The 19,838-nt window shown below is 45.4% G+C and overlaps 1 long non-coding RNA gene across 1 annotated transcript in view; it reads right to left on the bottom strand.

Moving 5' to 3' along the window:
- LOC132229487 (uncharacterized) overlaps window positions 1–15,533 on the bottom strand; it is a 654,398-nt gene extending 638,865 nt beyond the window's left edge. Inside the window, exon 1 of the long non-coding RNA XR_009451693.1 lies at window positions 15,302–15,533. This is a non-coding gene — a long non-coding RNA (uncharacterized LOC132229487). The remainder of the gene's footprint in view (window positions 1–15,301) is intronic.
- Window positions 15,534–19,838: the final 4,305 nt, after the last annotated feature.

Raw genomic sequence — 19,838 nt, 5'->3', positions numbered from 1 at the left:
AGAGACTCAAGGTCCAGAAGACCAACACCTGGCACAGCAGCACCATCTCCAGTGAACTAAGCCCCCAAATCAACCAGGCTCCCAAATAAAGGGCTGATTGGGTTGCTCAGTCCTTCTGGGGCAGCTCCAGCCACCACTGTTGGGGTAGAAGCTGACCTCTCAGCTCTCAAAGCCAGGCCATTCACGGGGGACAGAGCTCAAAAGTCTGAGAGAAAGGTCTTCACATTGCAGACCATGATATCAGGTAGGGTCTAAGGCCAAAATCAGGGAAAGGTACCCCAATAAGCTGCCCAAACCATGGACAGCAAATGCCATCCAGTTAGAGCTAATTAGCCACCTTTGTGGCAGGGGCAGAAGAGAGGGGCTGTGAGGGGGCCCATGCCCCTCCCGGGCCCCTGGCAGTGGTGCCTGCAGAAGCCAAGGCTGCCACCCCCAGGTAACCGGCCCTGCACTGGCTAATGAGCCGGGGCCAGGAATGGAGGGCACAACCTGCAGAGAAATGTGTTTTCCTTTCTAATAAACTTTTCAAAAAGGCTCCTGAGATCCACGGCTGGATTCTCCCAGGAATACAGCCCCAGGTGTTGAGGGGGCCGGGGTGCACAGTAACAGCTCATTTAGCAGGGAACAAATGGCCTCCTTTCGGGCCAACAAATAAAACATTATGCATCAGACAGGCAGGCACGGGGCCTAGGAGGGGTGTCCCTCAGAAAAAGCAGAGGACACAGCACCCCTCCTCTGAGATTTCCTCTGACTGCTTTGGGGAAAGAAACAACAACAACAAAAAAAAAAACAAAACTGAAAGACAATGCCTCTGTGAAACAACCCAGAAGGCAAAAATGCAAACGCACTGGTTGGAATAAAATATTGAAACCAAGATGAGTATTAGCAGTAATAACAGTGTATGTGAGTGTGTGTGTGTGTGTACAGTCCCTTGTCAGTCTTCACTTGCTTTTATATGCATCATCTCTTTGAAGCGTCACAACTTTATGCAGCAGGAAAGACAAGAGGCAGCATCACTGCTTTATAGAGAAGGACTTGGGGGACACAGAGAGGTTAAGCCCAACATCACAGGAGCCAGCGTCAAAGCCGCCGTTCAAACCAAGCCTTCTAATTCTAAACCCACTGCACTTGCCATATCAGGACAGCAAATCCAGACTCTGTTATGTTCCTTTTACATTTTTTGAATCGTAATATATTAGGGCTGGAAAGGTCCTGAATTATTACTGGAACCCATAGCGGTAAAACATTACGCTGCAGATCATACATCAAAGGAGGACTAAGTGGTCCTTGGTCTTCACATCCCTCCAGGCCAACATTCTTCCCAAATGCTACTTCCATTCAGACCTCCGTAACAAGGAAAATTTCTCCAGAAACCAGTAATAAATAAATTTTATGTTGTCCCCTCAAAAACATTGGATGCCTGTGACTAATACAGTGGGGACTTGACTTACGAGTTTAATTCGTTCCGTGACGGAGCTCGTAACTCAAATTACTCGTATGTCAAATCAAAAAGTGAACGAGTGAGACACGTGATGCTGGGCTGATGTTGTGGCGTTCACTGCGACGTTCGCTGCAGCAACTAGCGGTGGGGTATCTGAAGCTGGCTCGTAACCCAAATTTTAGCTCGCAACTCAAAGCAAAAAATTGGCAGAAAGATGGCTCGTATCTCGAAAAACTCGTTAGTCGGGACACTCGTAAGTCAAGGCCCCAGTGTATATTTCTTCTTTGACCCAACCTTTACTCCTAATAAAGCAATAATGTGAATGTGGTGGGAGAATCAGGCACAGAAGGAGAGGATCCATATAGTTCTCTGCATGCAGTAGGGGCTCCAAAAATGTTTGCTGAATTGAATGGAGTGAACTAAGTGTGGGCCCACAGGGAAAAGAGAGAGAGTGAAGGCATTTGCACATACATAAATGGAAATGCATCCACTCTATGTGAAACACTGTGCTGGGAGCTTGGCACAAAGAAGACATTTGCCATAATCCAAGCTGGGTTTCGACATCAGCTTGAAGCTCCTACTGTCTCAACATCACATCTCACAGAGAGAACACAGCGGGACGCGTGCTTCTGGGCAACCCCTTGGAAAAGGTTTGACCTTCACTGAAGTTTTGACACTGTCTTCAGTGTCATTTCTGTGTCAACTGTTTTTAGGGAAAAATTATGGAGTACAGAAAGAAGTATGTAAAGGAGGTGGAACTGTTAGTAAAATCCCGGTGACCGTGCTATTACTGGAGCCTGATGTCAAGAGGCATTCTCGCACGCTGTCACTGAACCTCTCTGTAAACGGTTTTGCCTGATGGTGGCTTCTGTCAATTTCTGTCTACCTTCACTCCTCCTCTCAATCCACTGGCAGTTTCAAAGCTGTTGTGGGTGGGTTCTCAGGAGGCAGGAAATGTCACAGATGGCCCCTTAATACTTCGATTTACAACATATTCTAGTGATACTAACAGGTATTGAACACCTGTCACGATAATGATTACCTTATAATCTAAGGAAGAGCTAAGTTTTACTGTTTACTATGTGTTCTAGGCCAAACACTGAATGTGCATCATTTTATTTGGCTTTTATACAACAACCCTATGGTGTTTAACTTGCCTAAAGCTATATAACTACTTAGTGGCAAAGACGATTCCAACTTGGAAGCCTGGCTTTATTCATTGGCACAGCCACTATGTCAGAGACATTGTGCAGGCTACTAGGTTACAGAGATAATAATAGATAAAGCCCATGCTCTCTGGAAGCTCACAGTAATGAGGAGCAAGCAGATAAACCTCAGGTGACAATATTGGGTGCTAAGTGTAGTGACAGAGGGATTGCTGGATGCCTGGGGCATATCCTGAAGGACACCTAACCCAGTGTAGGAAGGGACCAAGAAGATTCCCAGAGGAAATGATGCCTCCATCTGGGAAGGTCTGTAGAATTCTATCAAATGAAGGCAGGCGTGAAGGGAAGTTCACTGACATGGGGGGTAGTAGGCACAGAGGCATGGAGGCATGGGCTCATTCAAGAGTTTTCCAAGTAGTTTACCATGGACCACACCCAGAGGAGAGAGCCAGATGGGGAAAGGAAAGAAGTCTGCAGAGGAATTAGGCTAAGAAACACGGGCACTAGCTGAGGAGGGGCTTTTCTGCCAGGCTAAGGAGTTTGAGTTTTACCCTGAAGGTCATAGTGGCCCCTGAGGGTTTGTAAGCAAGTTGAGAGGTTCGCTTACTGCCTGCTTCCACTCCACTCCCTCAAAGGGCAAAGAAGGGCAGCAACACACCCACCTCTCTCCTCAAAACAAGGGGACTTATTTATCTTTGGGTGAAATCAGGAGAGAGCAAGTAAGTGTGGCTATGGCAGTTATGCTATAGGCTCAGCACCATCCCAACTCCATTTCTGTGTTCCTTATGCTTCTGTGTGAGACTCAGAAATGACCACAGGGTGCTCTGCAGACCCAAGAAGACACCTTTTCATGAGACTTGGGAGGACAGAGTCAAAGAGAGGTGGTGTCTGCCATGTGCATAAAGGGTAGCTCTTCTGGGGCAGCTCGGACAAAAGTTCTGTCTGTCTGTCCCTGGTGTATTTGAGCAACTGTCCTGACATCCAAGCTTGGCTCACTGGAGTACAAGCTTGGCTACTCAACACCCATTAATAAATCTTTCTACTTAAATTCCATCATCTGTGATTAAGAATCTGGCTGATGCAATAGAATGGCTCCTTTCCTTGTCTTATTCTGACCTCAGGAGGTCCTCATTCAGTGCTCACCCACGAAATAAGCCACCTGTGCCCCTGCATGAGACAGAGATACCTGTAGATATCCAGCTCAGACCAACTTAGAAAGTTCAGGAGTCCTGATGTAGCTATAAAACCTAAGTTCTCTAACCAAGCCTTAGCAGAAATAAGACCCATGTTTTCATCTTTGCCTAACTCCAGTGTTCACCCCCATTCTGTTTTTAACTTGGAGGAAGAAAGGACATGATTAAGTATGATCCCTCAAAATCCCCGCCCCACCTAAAAAACCCCAATCATATTTGTGCTTCAGAAGCAGGGAGACCAGTTAGAATCAGCCTTTTGGCTGGAGCAAACTCAATTCCAGAGTGGATCTGGAGCAAGGAAAGGGATGAATTTTGTGATAATCATAAAGGCAATGGGAGCCTGTGGGATGCAGAAACTTCACCTAGGTTCTAGGAGATGCAATCTGTTGATTACCAGAAAACCCTTTTTGCAAAAGAGGTCATAATCTCAAACCTTCAGCTCATTTGTTTCACTTGCAGGAGGCTTATTTCCCCCTTCAGGCTCACAGAGTTGCCAACACACCTGCTTCCCAACGCATGTGGTCCCCACACCTGAACCTCTTGGAGCTGAAAATGAGGAATGATTAAGAAATAGAAGTAACTGACCTTGAGTGGAGCCATAAAGGACTAGGCAGGACATGAGCTAAGTTAAAGGAAACTCATCCAGGAAGCCCAAAGTCCAGCCCCTGAGCCTTGTGCTATCAACAATCTCAATTATCCTTCCCGAATTTTCCCATCACTAAACAAGGAGAGAAAGATAGAAAATGAAAATGTCTGTGTTGAATAACTATTTTGCAGTGAACACAACAGTGGGAGGTGGAGAGCTAAAGAAGTAGGTGACTGCACTCCAGGCTAGCAATCTTATAAGAAAGCTGAGGGGACACCAGGAATGATGACAGGAGGTGTGGCAGATGCTAGTGTGTACACCACATGCATCCTCCGCATTTTCTAATGTAGCACCCCAATTCTGGCCCATCAACATCCACAATAAAGACAATACTCCTTAGTCACCCTTCTGTTAGAAGTGGCCAGTTGACTCGGCCCTGGCCAATGAGGATATAAAAAGAAATTATGGGTCCACCTTCTGGCCATACCTTTAAATGACAAGGGGAAGTCCTCCTTTGACCCCTTTTCACTCTTCCAGCTGTCTGGTCTGATTGAGGATGTAACAGTTGTGAATCATGAAGATGAGCTAAGTCCTGGGGATGATAGAGCAGCAAGCCAGAGGAGCTGAAATGACTTCACAGCCCAGAGTCCTATGTGCTCAGACTTTTATAAGACTGAGACATGTATTGCTACCATCTTCAAGACAACTTTAAGCCACTTTGTTTGGGGTTTTGGCTAATGCAGGTGGACCTATAACCTAATTAATTGAGATGGCATGCCACCACTTCACTTGTTCAGCAACCTCAGTTTTCCAGAAAACAGTTGTAAATAAAGCAAGAAACAAACAAAATAATACCCTAAACAGCCCAAGTTGTATTTTCACTGGGAGCTGATGCACTTTATTCATAGCAATGGTACCCAGGCCAAGACTTGGTTGGTGGTTATTGAACCTTATCACATCCACAGTTCCATGAGCATGATTCCTGATATATTAGCCCACAGCCAATGAGCAGATGTATAGAAAGGGAAGCGGACTGCTTTTAGAGGCAGGTAAACTGACAACACCAAGACTTGATAGCACAATCTGACAGTCGGGGGAGAGACTGCAAAGGTATAAAAAATATATGAAAATTTAAAGACCACACATGCATAGGTCTGGGCCACTCATGTATAGGGGAAAGCAGTCCTGCATCTCTAACTAGTCCTTAAGAATATCAGGTATATAGCCTGACATAATAATTGATGTCTCTACTGATATTTCTAGCGATACTCTATTTTAAAAAGCATAGAAGTACACAATTCAGTTATAAATATTTCCAGAACATTTCCCATTTTTAAACTTTACTTATTTGAAACATCTCAGTCTATGACTATATATATATATATATATATATATATATATATATATATATATATATATATATATATATATACTAGAGGCCTGGTGCACGAAATTTGTGCACTGGGGGAGGGAGGGGTTTCCCCTCAGCCCAGCCTGCACCCTCTCCAATCTGAGACCCCTCAGGGGATGTCTGACTGCCGGTTTAGGCCAGATCCCACAGACATCCCTCTCACAATCTGGGACTGCTGGCACCCAACCACTCTCCTGCCTGCCTGCCTGATTGCCCCTAACCACTCCCCTGCCATCCTGATCGATGCCTAACTGCTCCCCTGCCAGCTCAATTGCCCCCGACTCATCTCCCCTGCAGGTCTGGTCACCCCCAACTGCCCTCCCCTTCAGGCTCGGTCACCCTCAACTGGCCTCCCCTTCCGGCCATCTTTGTGACAACATGGGGGCGGCCATCTTGTGACCACATGTGGGTGGCCATCTTGTGCAAGGGCATGACAGTCAATTTGCATATTATCTCTTTATTATATAGGATATATAAAAATTATTCATACAACTCAATGTTGAATGAAATACATTTAGATATCGCACATGTAGTTAGTATTGCAACCATTTGTTCTGAATCTACATTTTTTAAGGCCTTGCCCTAGATGTGATGTCCTAGAGATAAATCAGAAACATTATTGCTGTCTACTTTGGATGCAGACAAATAAAGAGATCATTATAATATTAGATCAAACCTCTAGAGGAAGGAAAATCATATGCAAAAGGAAAAAGATTATTACCTATAATATAAAAGGAAATTTTACAGATTTAGTCAAAAGACAAACCATCAAAAAGAGAAATAGGCAATGATGTTGAATCAACCATCCCCTGAGAAACAAATTCTGGTGCCCAGTAAATGTTAAATGATGCTCCTCTTTGGTAGACACCAAGAAAATATGAAATAAATAGCAATGAGATATCACTCATTACCTATCAGGTTAGCAAAAGTGAAAGAGAATGATAATACGTGCTGCTGGCAAAGCTATGGGTAAAGGTTACTTCACGCATGCTAATGGAAATGTGATTACATTCTCATTTGAAAAATAAATGGCACCATCCACTAAACTTACAAAAGTATACACATTTTTTTGACTCAGAAATATTAGTTTTGGGAATCTACTCATATAAATTAAAGCATTGACTGATAATGATAAATTATAAGGATGCTTATTTCAGCATTGTTTATAAAAATTAGTGGAATAGAAGTAAATGCCCATCAGTAAAGAAATGGTTAAAAATCTATGGCATATTCATAGTGTTGAAATTTATGCAGCTACTGACAGAGGCTAGAAGGTGATAATTTTTCATAATATTTAAAGTGAGAAATATGCCAATGAATGTATATTTAATATCATTTTTAAAATCAATGAAAAAAATCCCTATGTATGTATGAACATATAGGTATAAATATTATAGAAGCTTAGAGGAAGCTAGCAAGGTTGTGAGACTAGTTTGTGCAGCAAGGGAGAGAAAATAAACAAACAGAAAATGTTTTAAAGAAGTAGATGTCCAGGATAAAAACAAAAATTTTAAAAAGCTTTATAATAAGGCAGCAATGTAAAATTATATCAATTTACATATACTAGTATATATGTCTAAAGAGATAAATGAAAAAACTGTCACCAAATAATAGATAACTCAAAGAACTGGAATTTCAAGTAACTTTTAATAAGTCCTTATATTTTTCTAAACACTTTTATTAATTTTTTGAGAGAAGGGAGAGGTAGAGACAGAAACATTGATCAGCTGCCTCCTGCATGCCCCCTGCTGGGGATTGAGCCTGCAACCCAGGCATGGGCTCTGACCAGGAATCGAACCAGCAACCTGTTGGTGCACAAAATGATGCTCAACCAACTGAGCCACACCGGCCAGAGCTCCTTATATTTTTCTATACTTTTTCATCTTTTGACAATTAACTTCTATTATTTATATGATTTGAAAATTTAATAATAAGGTGATTTTTTTAAAAAATACTGTCATTTTAAAAAACACTGTCAGTGCTGGTCAATGTTGAGTGGAGTTAACTAAGAAGGCTTCAGGCTGGACTTGGTACCAGACTCAGCTTTAAGAGACTACTGGATTGGGAGGAGATTTGAAAAGGGAGAGTGTTCCAGGCAGGAAGAACAGCATAAGTAAAAGTGTGCAGGTAGACTACAATAAACATGGGGAATAACCCTGGGTGAGTCCACCTCATCTGGAACAGAAGATAAGAAAGAAACAATGGCTGGAGTCCCATGACCATATTAAAACCAAACAGATAAGTAGAACTGGCCACCAGAATGCATATACAAAAAATGTGATTTTTAGAGTTAACACTAACAAATGAAAACAGTTTGGTTTCTCCACGGTCTACAAATAGACAAATATTTTGAGTTCTTAGGACTCTGCCCATGGTGACACCATGTGTTCCATTCAGATGTAAACTTGGTTTGGTAACATTTTCATTTTAAACCCTCCTTCTTGTCACTTTCCAACTCAGCTGTAAATATTTGCTCGGAGAAAAATGTCACTAAAGATCTAAGCTCAAGTTTCACACAAAAAATAGTCATTTTGAAACAAGAAGTTGTATTCTGCATGTTAATTGAATAAGAAGTCTCAAGACCTAAAGTTCAGAGCTCATTTCAGGAAAAAGAATTGGTTTTATTTATTAAAAGTCTATGAGTACAAATGAAGTATTTATTGGGTATTCATTCATGGTTATTTCTTCCCCCTTTGAGATAGGAACTTCATGTACTTTGCATGATAAATTGATGGTTATTCAATGTCACTGGGTCTGCTGTCCTCCACAATAGGACTGTTTTTATAAGTCTTAAGTGAACCACTATTAATGGCATAGGACCCTTGCATTTTCACCAATCAAGAAAAAGCCTAGATGTCACCAAGCAATGCTCACTTCCTGCCTAAACCAACCAGTGCCACACAGCAGCACAAGATAGTTGATTTCAACCTGAGAAACATTCCCTTCTCTCGTTTACAAGGTGCCTCTTGCTCTGGAAGTGGAGGTTAAAATCACAAGGGCCCCAACATTCCTATTTCTATCACCATCTTAGGAAGCACAGAAGGTAATATTATTATTCTATTTCTAGGAAATTGAAAGAGACAGACAGAACAATCAGGTGACCCTTTATACACCTGAGAGTGGAATAGGAGACAAACTCTGGTCTCTGAAATGCAAAGCCTATTTCTTTTTAAACAATAATGTTTCTGAGCACTGGGTTAACAATCAAAAATAAACCAAGAAAAATTTCATCATTTCATGCTTTGCTGGATCTTAAGAGCAGCAACAAGGATCAGTGAAAAAAAGAGTCTGAAGAATGAAAATGAGAACAGATGTTGATACCAGACACATGGGTTCCCACGTCAGTCCTGAATTTACTGGCCATGTGACTCTGAGCACTGCTTTAACCTCATTAAGCCTCAGTTTCCTTCTATGGAAATATGAAGTTTATTCACGAATTAATGGGATGATATATGAAAAGTGTGCATAAGCGCAAGAGAAGTACTTCAAAAAACTAATTGCTATGAAGGCATCAGCAGGGACAATGACAATGACAATGGTGATGATGATGATGATGATGATGATGACAACGACGACGACAACAATTCTACTGCTAAGTTACTTCAGGTTCTTAAACTGGTCCAGAATCTTATACACTTGAATAGCAAAGAACACAGAGTACCTGTGTTCAAATCTCATCTTTACTGCTTATCTGCACCTCATACTCCTTATCTGGAGAATACAAAGATTAAATAAGTCAGTATATCCAAAGAATTTAGAGAAGCCCTTTATCCATAGTAAAACTTTTCCCTCTCTCTTTTTTAATGGTTTTATTGATTTCAGAGAGAGGAAGGAGAGAGAGAGAGAGAGAGAGAGAGAGAGAGAGAGAGAGAGAGAGAGAGAGAGAGAGACATCAATGACAGAGAAACATCGATCGGCTGCCTACTGCACATCCCCTACTGGGGATTGAGCCTATAATCTGGGCATGTACTCTGACCAGGAATTGAACTGTGACCTCCTGGTGCATGGGACAATGCCCAATCAACTGAGCCACACTGGCCAAGTGACTTTTCCCTCTTAAATAAAGCAGTTGGGCAAAAGCATCTGCAAGGTCAAGTTCTATTATGTTAACCGGTGAGGATTTCCAATCCAGAAGAAAAGAGTACAGTCTCTAAGTAAGAAAGAGTTTAGTTCAGATCCAAGTGCTGAAATGCACTAGCGAGTAAGCTTGGACAAGTTCATATCTCTGCTCTGTGGTTTCTTTCTCTACTCACAAAATCTCAGCAAATATTCTATTGATATTTATTGTGCCAGGCATTGTTCTAGGTCAGGATCTTAATACTATTCCTAGGCTTGTTAGGAGAATTAAGTGAGAGAATACAGGTTGTATGCCCAATCTAGTGCCTGGCGTACATCAAGTTTCAATAACAGGAGCTGTGTGCCACCCAGACAGCAGATGCGATAGCCAAGCTCTGGAGGCCTCCAGCACCCACTGCCGCACTGACAAAATAGTCCAACACTGAAGTCTCAAACCATCCCATTCGGTTTTGTTATGTCCACAGTTGCTCACTAGTCTCAAGAAAATAACTCTGTCCATGGTTCTGATTCAAAGAAGACTTCAGGTATGCAGATGAGCAGAATTGGGAAGGAGCCCTATCAGCCAGACTTCTGTCCCAGTAAGTCACTGTTCTAACGCGAAAGCAGAAGGCTCCCTATCCCATTCTGAGATCAACTCTCACATCTAAGAATAGGGAGTGAGCACTGGGCCCAAAGGCCTGGATTCAACACCTTCCACTTCTTCCCAGCTCTAGGGGCTTGGCTTAGATGTAAAATTATGTCAATTTACATATGCTAGTACATATGTCTAAAGAGATAAATGAAAGGATAGTCAGCAAATAATAGATAACACAAAGACAGTGGGGTTTTTTTTTTAATGACAGTGTTTTTTAAAAAGTCACATTAGCTTCTCACATGTGCTTCCATTTCTCATCTGGAAAAGAATAATGACACCTCGTTGGAAGGACAACTAGGGAGCTCTGAGCAAGTATTAGGCATATAAAGTTGAGTTAGGTGCCTTTCCTCTAGGTACCCACATACCACTTATGGAGTAGAGCAGAAAGAGCAGAAGTAATCAAATAAAGCAGATCTGGGTTTGAATCCAGACCCCCCTACTCCTTCCCTTTTTGACCTGGCCATTTGATATAACCTCTTGGAGCCTAACTTTATTTATCTGTAAAACAAGGATTATAGCACCAATCACACCTGTCTATTGTGAAGATTAGTGAAGTCATTTAATTAATGTAATTTTAAACTGAACCCAATTAGTATTTCATATTTGCTGGGCACATATTACATGTACAATACTGCTTTAGGCATTATTGGGATAAACATGGACATACATTGCATGACCCCTGAATAAGATCTAGTTAGGAAAATAAGACATAAAACAAAAGGTCAATAATAAATACAAGTATTTAATAACATGTGCATTAAAAAATAAAGGATATTTAGGTGGGATGGGAAAAGGATTGTCACTTTTTACATATTCCTGTACCATTTAAAGGTTTTTAAAGCCTGTATTATTTTTCAATCAAAAGAAATAAAAATAAGAATAAGAGAAAATAATAAGTGAACAAGATGTCATGCATGTTAATCATCCTTTAGAAGCTCTTAAAATGAATGTATTCAATAAATGTCAATCATGTACCTTGTGCCAAGCACTGTTATACCCTGAGATTGAAGAGGTGCATAAGTTATCCCCACTTGGAAGGAACTTACTATCTATTGGGAGAGGAACTGATGAAGAATTATAACAGAGTTCTTCAAGAGAGGGTGTCCAGGGGGTTAAGGAAACACAAGCTCACTGAGGGAAAGGGAACTCTGAGTGGATGCTGCTTTTGAGATGGATCCTGAAGGATGAGTAGTTTGTCAGGTAAAGGAGTAGGAACGTTACACCTGCCAAGGTATGAAAAGCATGGCTGTGGTGTGCAGGTGATGTTAGTGTAGTGTGTATATGTGTGTGTGTGAGTGTGTGTGAGGGTATGTGTGTATGTCTATGAGGATATGTGTAATGCTTTATATATGCAGTTGGGGAGAATTAGGAAGCAGCCCTACCAGCCCTAACAGCCAGACTTTCTCCTATTAAGGGTGTGTGTGTGGTGGTGTGTGAAGCTGTGTGTAAGAGAGGGTGTGAGTTTGTCTATATGTGTGTAAGTGTGTGTGTAAGGGTGTGTGATGCTGTGTGTGTGAGAGGGTGTGAGTTTGTGTGTGTGTGTTTGTATGTATGTGTGAGAGGATGAGTGAGAGAGTATATGATGCTCTGTGTGTGTGTGTGTCTGTGAGTGTGAAGCCCATTAGGAGGGAGGTAGAAAGCCAGGCTATGAAAGGCCTTGAGGCCTATGGTCAGAGATTTGAAATGCTATGCTTTTGGCAGAGGGAAACGTTTACATTTTCTGATCTAGAGAGTAACATAATGAAAGCAATGTTTTAGAAAGGTGATGCCAAGCCCACACTGGAGGCCAGGAGATGAGTCAGGAGGCTCTGAGGATGGTCCAAAAAGGGGACAAGAAGGCCGGAGAGGAGAAAATGAGTTGGAATCCTCTCCCCATCATTCAGTTCTGGGTGGCAGGTAAGAGTGTTTACTACACCATTCTTCATGTTTCTTTTTTCCTTCAAGGATAAATAAACTAACAATACACTTTTTAAAAAGTCACCCATTCTATGGAAGACAGAGCTAAAAACCAAAAATCTCCCCTCCGAAGTTGTTCCGATACCCAGCCTGTCCAACTGGAGTGCCCCAACTTGGCCCAAACAGGAGTACTCTCTGGGGCTAAGCAAAGCACATCTCCTAAGCAGACAGATCCCTTCTGAGCTCCAACCCCAATGACTAGAGTCCCCATTCAAGGAAGAAACGGGAAACCGAGTTGATGGCTTTGTGTGGTGCAATGTCCATTTCATAAGTAATTACCTCATTACATGAAAGCTGAGTTAAAAGCAAGTCTATCTGAAATGAGTCTTTGGCAGTTTGGGGTTTTCCTTTACATTTTCTTCAAGACATATGATAGGTAAGAACTTGCTTCTTGTGGGTCTTCTCTTCCCTTCTCTGTACTAGAATTCCTCATCTCTGTTTTCCCTCCATTGCCTGTGTCTCCTCCTCCTTCTCCTTCTCTTCCTTCTCCTCCCCCTCTTCTCTCATTCTCTGTCTCTCCGACCTCCTTCCCAGTCTGGCTGTATTTGAAGTCTTAAGCTGTCTCTGTGTTTCTATATTTCTCTTACCGCTGCCCCTCCACACCTCTTCCTCTTTCCCTCTTTCCTTTCCTCTTCCCCCATATCCTTTCCCACTATATTAAAAAGCTTCAATTTTAGACACCGAGCAAGGTCTTTGCTAGTATAAGTGTCTGACTGGTAAATATGGTCATAGTAAGGTGAATGACTGAGTCCAGATTCAAGAAAAAAATCATGTTGGAAAAGAGAAGGGCTGAATGGTGGCCCTTCATTTTGAGGAAGGCAGATGGAGCCCATGGCTCCCAGTGGTCCCTGGACACCAGCATCACCAGGCAGCTAATAAGCCCCAGCCAGCCAGTCCCATCCATTCCCACCCGAGTGGGGTGCCACTGCTGCTGTCACACTGCCCTGCTCAGCTGCTCCTCGGCTCAGCTCGAAAAGGAAGGCAAGCCATAAAACTCAGAACCAGCTACCGTCAGCACTCCAGGGGATCTCGGAGGCCCCTGGTCCAACCTGATCGGTCACTAAAGGAGAGAAGGGGTCCCAGGCTGCCAAATGCCAGGGGGACCCATTAGCAGAAAGCCCAGACCTGGGACCTGTTGCAAAAATCCCTCTGCTCTGAGAACACCTCTAGGTGTTTGCCTCCTGGACAAAAATCTACTATGTAGGGTATGGAGGTATAAATAGATAGAGGAGCTTAAAATAGAGACCGGAGGGGGTTAAAACACACACCGAACACTCAGACATCTGCTGCGTGCTCCCGGAAAGCAGGCTGGAGCAGGGGAGTCTGCTGAAGACGGGGCTGCGGTGGTGGAGGGCTCCAGCTCTGAGGATCTTTTAATATGGCTGTACTGGAGCACTGCAGTGCCAAACCCGGCCAGTCACTCCCCAAAACGGGAAGGGAAGCCCTTCTCGGCTGCAGAACTTCCCAGCCCGAGACTGGGCTTTATTTCACCTGCCATTTAATCGCGGTTTATTTAACACGAGGAGAAATGTGTCCTCAGAAAGCACAGCACCGAAACCTCCCTTGGCCACGACAGGGTTCCCCGGACGTGAAACTAAAATACATTCTATCCAACTCAGCCTCTCAAAGCGGAGGCAAAGCCACCAAGAGGGATTTAGTGAGAGCACCTCAGAGAGGAGGGGGTGGGGCTGGCAGCCTGGACACACCTTCTGGAGCCGTGGGAAACATGCTGCCTGCCAAGTCCACCCAGGCCGCCTTGTTAAGGGTTAACTTCCTTGGCAAAAATTGATTCTCTCTCTCTCTCTCTCTCTCTCTCTCTCTCACACACACACACACACACACACACACACACACACACACACCCCTACAGCACTCAACCTCCGCCACCATCACACATTTGAATCTTGTTAATCTTAAATTTCCAGAAATTCCCTAATCAACCCTATCTTTTCGGAACAGCCCCTCCACCTGGGCTGCATTCCCACCTCATCAACCAGCGAAAGCCTAGAGAGCGGGCATAATTATTTTTCTACAAGGTTATGCCTAATTGGCCACTAACCTAATTGATTAATCATCTCATTTTTCAAGGCAGCATCAAAGAGCCCAGCTGGGGGGCCGCGGGGCCGGGGGGGGGGGGGGGGGGGGGTAGGGGAAGCGGATGGCTAAGACCCCCAGCCAGCTTGTCTCGTTTCTGGACACAAGTAAACAGGAAAGAACAGAACACCCGGAATGAGCGGGGACATGCGCCAAGACCACCGGACTGAGCTGGGGGCCTGGAGCTGCCCAGCCAGCCTGAGTCCAGCCGCCTATGCCCAGGATAAACTTGTTTCCCCGAGCCGGAGTGGTTAAAGGCTGCGCGTCCACCCAGCCTCGGCTGGCGTTGGTGGAGCAAAAGCTACTCGCCCCAGTCTCCGCGACCTACTCGGGGGGCCCCAGGGTCACCCTCCGGCTCTGGCCACAACTTGGAGGCTCCGCGCCGTGGCCCTCGCTGCACCGTCCGCTCCGCCCAAAACTTTGCGCACACCGCAGCGGCCGCCGCTTCTCGGCGAGTCGCGCTCCGCCAGTGCCGCGGGCAGCCCTCCGCAGCTCCGGGTTCAGCTGCAGACTTTTCCTCCGCTGCCTCCGATTCCCACCCAGGGGGCTCCCTCGCGGCGGCGGGAGCGCGGCTCCTGCCCAGGGTGGGCGGGCCACGGGAGCGGGAGCGCAGCGTTCCAGATGACCACCTCGCCGTCCCGGCAGCGCCAGCAGGACGCTGGTCCCCGTGGCAGCCTCGCCCGGCCGGCGCACCCACTCAGAGACTCCCACCCCGGGGCAGCAGGCGCAACACCTCCTCCTACCTTCCAGCCGCCGAAGACCGCACTCTCCGCTCAGCCCTCCCGAATCATCCTCCGGCTGTAGGAGAGGGCGAGCAGATCCGCTTTTGTTCCCAGGGGTGGGCAGGTCCGTGTGAGCCAGGACGCGAGGGAGATGCGGTGGAGCTGGGTATCCCGAACCCGGGATGCTCACTCCCTGCAGCTCTGCCAGCAGCAGTAGCGGTGGCAGCAGCGGCGGCGGCAGTAGCAGCGGCAGAGATAGTGCGGGCTCTCTGCAGGCCACATCTTTCATACCTTCTACATCACTACCGCATTCCCCCGAATAGGGGAGCCCTACAGCATTTCGCCACCTAGCGCAGAATGCAGGCTCCCAGCAGCAGTGCTGAAGCTGAACTTGGTCAGGGTGTGAGCAAGTGAGGGGTGAGAGACCTCAGCACCCACCCCCAGACTCCCTCCCCGCTCCGATCGCAGCGAAGCCTAAAACTTGCAGCCCTCTTGCTGTCCTTGCCCTTTGGAATTGTCTGTTCCCCAGGGAAGTCTGGACTTTAGGCCAAGCAATGATGATTTATTAGCGGGGAGCCCTCTCCGAGCTGGGGCCTGCAGGAGTGTTGGCCTGCATGTGCTTTTTAGGGGCCTCATCCTCGCTGTGGTCAGCCCACACATGAAGCTTTGCAGCAGCAGACACACACTCAACTGCATGTACACAGCCCCGGGGACACATGTCTGCACTCCCCACATTCAAGGGTGTGGCCACAGGAGACAGGACTCCATTTGCAGCTGTGAGACCTTAAGCAAATGGCCCAATGATGGAGCTTCCATTTTTCCATCTGCAACATGGGAATCAGATGAACAGTTTCATAGGAGTCAAATGTGATCAGCACAGAGCTGGACACATGTGAAGTGACAGCAGTGATAGGGCAGGTCTGCCCTTCCTGGGATAACAGCATATCGGTAACCATCACCAATCCAATCAGCATTTACTGATTGGGGTAGATCAGGGCAGTACCTCTCTCCCTATTTAGGGGAAGAGTGTGTAGTTGTCACCCCTGTTCTGGAACTGTCCTGACTAGGGCCTGGCAGGGGTGGCCAAGTGGGTTCAGGGAGAGTTCCTCTCAGACCCTGGGGAGAGGCTGGCATTGGTAATGCTGGCGCCTGCACCCATCTGTCATCTTCCCAAGCAGGACACTGATTTTCATCCTGTTTAGGTCATTTTGATGTTTTTCTTCCTTTATAACACCCTCATGCAGGACATCAACATAGGAAGCACTGGAGGTATAAAAATAGAAGGGAAAAGGCCTGGAGGGGTGGGGGGTGCAGAGAGCCAGAGATGGCAGGAAAGGAACACAGTCCTCGCTTAGCAACAAGAGGAGAGGTTCTCACTGAGACGCATGATGATTCCCTTGCATCTGTGCAGTGTGACATATTCCAGAAGCCTCAGGAACCTCCCCCCACTGGCCCCACGACACCCAATAAAGTGACACAGGTAGGTGTGGATATTGTCCCCCTTTACAGATGAGGGAGCTGAACCCCAGCTTGGTGAAGTAGCAGAGAGGGCACTTGGACCCAGGCACCCTTGACTTTCTCCCTCTCCATGCCTGAATGTTTCAAGTGACCCCAGCCCAATAAGGTTGCCTAATTTCTGGGACCCTGAAGCATTTATCCAATTGAGACCCAGAACTGTGGGTCTCAAAGACAGTCAACCCATTCTCTATAACCAGCTCAATATACCACAACCACCCCCATCTTTCTCCAGGCCAGTTTTATTTGGGTGCTAGGATACTGATATCCAAACAGGGATCGTCACTCTTAAGTGGTCCTAGAAACTGATTTACTATCTCACTGATGCTGAGCTGGAGATCAGGGACAGGACAGATGCTAATGGGTGCATCTTTGGGATGCTGCGTGGTTATCAAAGAGAATGTGAGAGCTGACTTTGAATTTCTGCTCTGTTATTTATTGTGTGTTCTTGAACACGTTATGAAGTCTCTCTATGTTTTAATGACCTCATCTATAAAATAGGGTCCGTATCTGCCCCCAGGAGTTGTTGTGAAGACTAAAGGAGATGCTATAAGGATGCGCGCTCAATACATATAGCTCACCTTAAATATCAACATCCTTTTCTTCTTCTCCCCTTAACCTCCCAGCATCACTGTGTGCTGGCTAACAACTAACTCTCCTGGGGAAAAAGCAAAGCTCTGATTTGTAGCATTTGCTCATTTCCTTGGTGTACATATTCTCACCATGGTTGATTTCAAGTCACCAACAGGATGTCACTGAATGTGAGTTGAAAGGAGGTGGGCACTACAGCTCTTGGGAGCTATACCAGCTGAACTCAGCACACTGTTGCCCACTGCTCATAAAAATCAGCCCCAAACAGGTGAGCAGCATTTTATGGCTCACAGAACCCTTTGTTCCATTTCATCCCTGTGATAGACACAAGAATCCTTAAAGGAAAGTATCATCCCTATATCTGACAGATGGAGAAACTGAGACTGGGAGGGACTGCGTGATTTGCCCAAAGCCAGATAACTAGCAAGTAAAAGAGCCAGGACTCAAGCTTGGGCTTCTGGCTCCAAATGCAGGGATCCTTCCAGGTCTGTCCCATTCATTCCATGTGAGATCACTGCACAAGCACCACCCATGTCTTTCTCTTCTGTGCTAAGATCCCAGGGCCTGGGCCTCCGTTTTTCAATCTGACAGGCCGGCACAGAAACCCTGGCCCTGCCTTCTTCATAGATGCCCTGAGAATCCAATGAGGCAATGCAAATGAAAGTGCTTTGCAAAGCACAGTGCATCCTACAAAGATAAAAGTATGAATAATACAGCTAGTGGGTGGAGGGAAACTATGGGAGCAACAAACCCCAGGCCCTGTGGGGATTTATAAACCTCAGAAGAGTCAGGACCACCCGGCACACTCACTGTAGATCTACACTCAAAGGGAAACATGTGACAAGATATACATTCAGTCCCCTTTTAAATGCTTATTGGCACAAAGACAATTGGAGTATAAAGCAGGAACAATGTCGTTGTAATTACAGGAATAGACAGTCAGAATTGTTCTTCAGAGGCCAATTGCTTTTTCTTCTTGCTGTCTACAGAAATATGGTCATTCCTTCCTCCAGTGCTGCCCTCTACCCACACCCATCTCGGGCTGAAAGCTTAAGGCAAAGAAAATGTATTGGCTGGTGTGACTTGGTAGAATTTTCATTGCTTCCAATGATGTCATGTTTGTGAAACCTCCCCCGCCTCTCTCTTTCTCCTTTGCTTTCCTCCATTTCCTCCTCTCCCTGCATTCTCCCCCCTGCAGAAAGCTTCACTCCTTTTGGTGATGGGTGAGGACATAGTGGCTGAGAGCTCTAGGCTTATATCATCTCAAGAAAGAGATATTCTTTCTCCCAGTTCAAACATATGAATCCTACTCAGCGCTCTGCTTGCCCTGGTTTGGGTCACATGCCACATGTCTCCACTGGCCAAGAGTAAAAAGATACCATGATTGGCCAAGCTCGACCCAAACCCAATCCTGTGGCCAAACATCAATGAGTCGGGGAGAGGCAACCCCCTACTGCAAGAAGGTCCTGTTACCAGATAGAGGGAAGCAAGACTGGGGAGACTAAATTGACAGGTATCCTCTGTGGTGACAGAGCCAAATTCAGACGCTGGCTTCCCTGATTTCAAAACCTCCCGCCCTTCCCGTGACCCCACACTGATCCTAAGCAGGGAGTATGCCAGGGTTAGAAGCTTCAGAAGGCAACTGGATTGCATCTGGAATGATAGAGCACAAGCTTTATAAGTCAAGGACAGTGTCTGCCTTACTCCTTAACACCTAGCATGTTCTAGACCAGGGGTCCTCAAACTACGGCCCGCGGGCCACATGCAAATACAAATACTGTATTTGTTCCCTTTTTTTTTTTTTACTTCAAAATAAGATATGTGCAGTGTGAATAGGAATTTGTTCATAGTTGTTTTTTTTTAAACTATAGTCCGGCCCTCCAACAGTCTGAGGGACAGTGAACTGGCCCCCTGTTTAAAAAATTTGAGGACCCCTGTTCTAGACCTTCGGTCAGTGGTCACTAAGTGAATGACAATGCAAGCTGATTGGCAAGAGAGGGGAGGATTCTGAGTGCCTATCAGGGACAAATAGAACAGCAGGCTGGGATTGATTCCTGAGGGAGCCATGGCTGGACCTAGATGGTGGCTGTGTTTGCTTACATATGTGTTGACTCTGCTCTATAACCAAGGCCCTATATAGCAGGACTTTCACTTTAACCCGGAGTCTCCCGGTAATGTTGCTGCTTAATACTAACTGTCATTCCTTAGAAAGCTGCATTTCCAGCGATGCTAGTTCATATTGGCTTAGTGATACCGATACCACTTGGAGGTTGCCATTCTGAACCTAATGCAGAATCTGCTTGGGCCACACTCTTTCTTGTTGGTCTTCCTCTGATCAATGGCAAGCACTGGTGGTAAATTCTCCACAAAATGAAGAGCTGTGGGGAAGGGGAAGAGGAGGTGGCCAAATTGGGAGTCAGAAACAAGGATGGTTCTTGTTCAGTTTTGGCTG

Source organism: Myotis daubentonii, chromosome 3 (assembly GCF_963259705.1).
Source record: "Myotis daubentonii chromosome 3, mMyoDau2.1, whole genome shotgun sequence".
In the NCBI taxonomy this organism is placed as follows: Eukaryota; Metazoa; Chordata; class Mammalia; order Chiroptera; family Vespertilionidae; genus Myotis; species Myotis daubentonii.
This window is presented reverse-complemented; position numbering and strand designations above follow the sequence as displayed.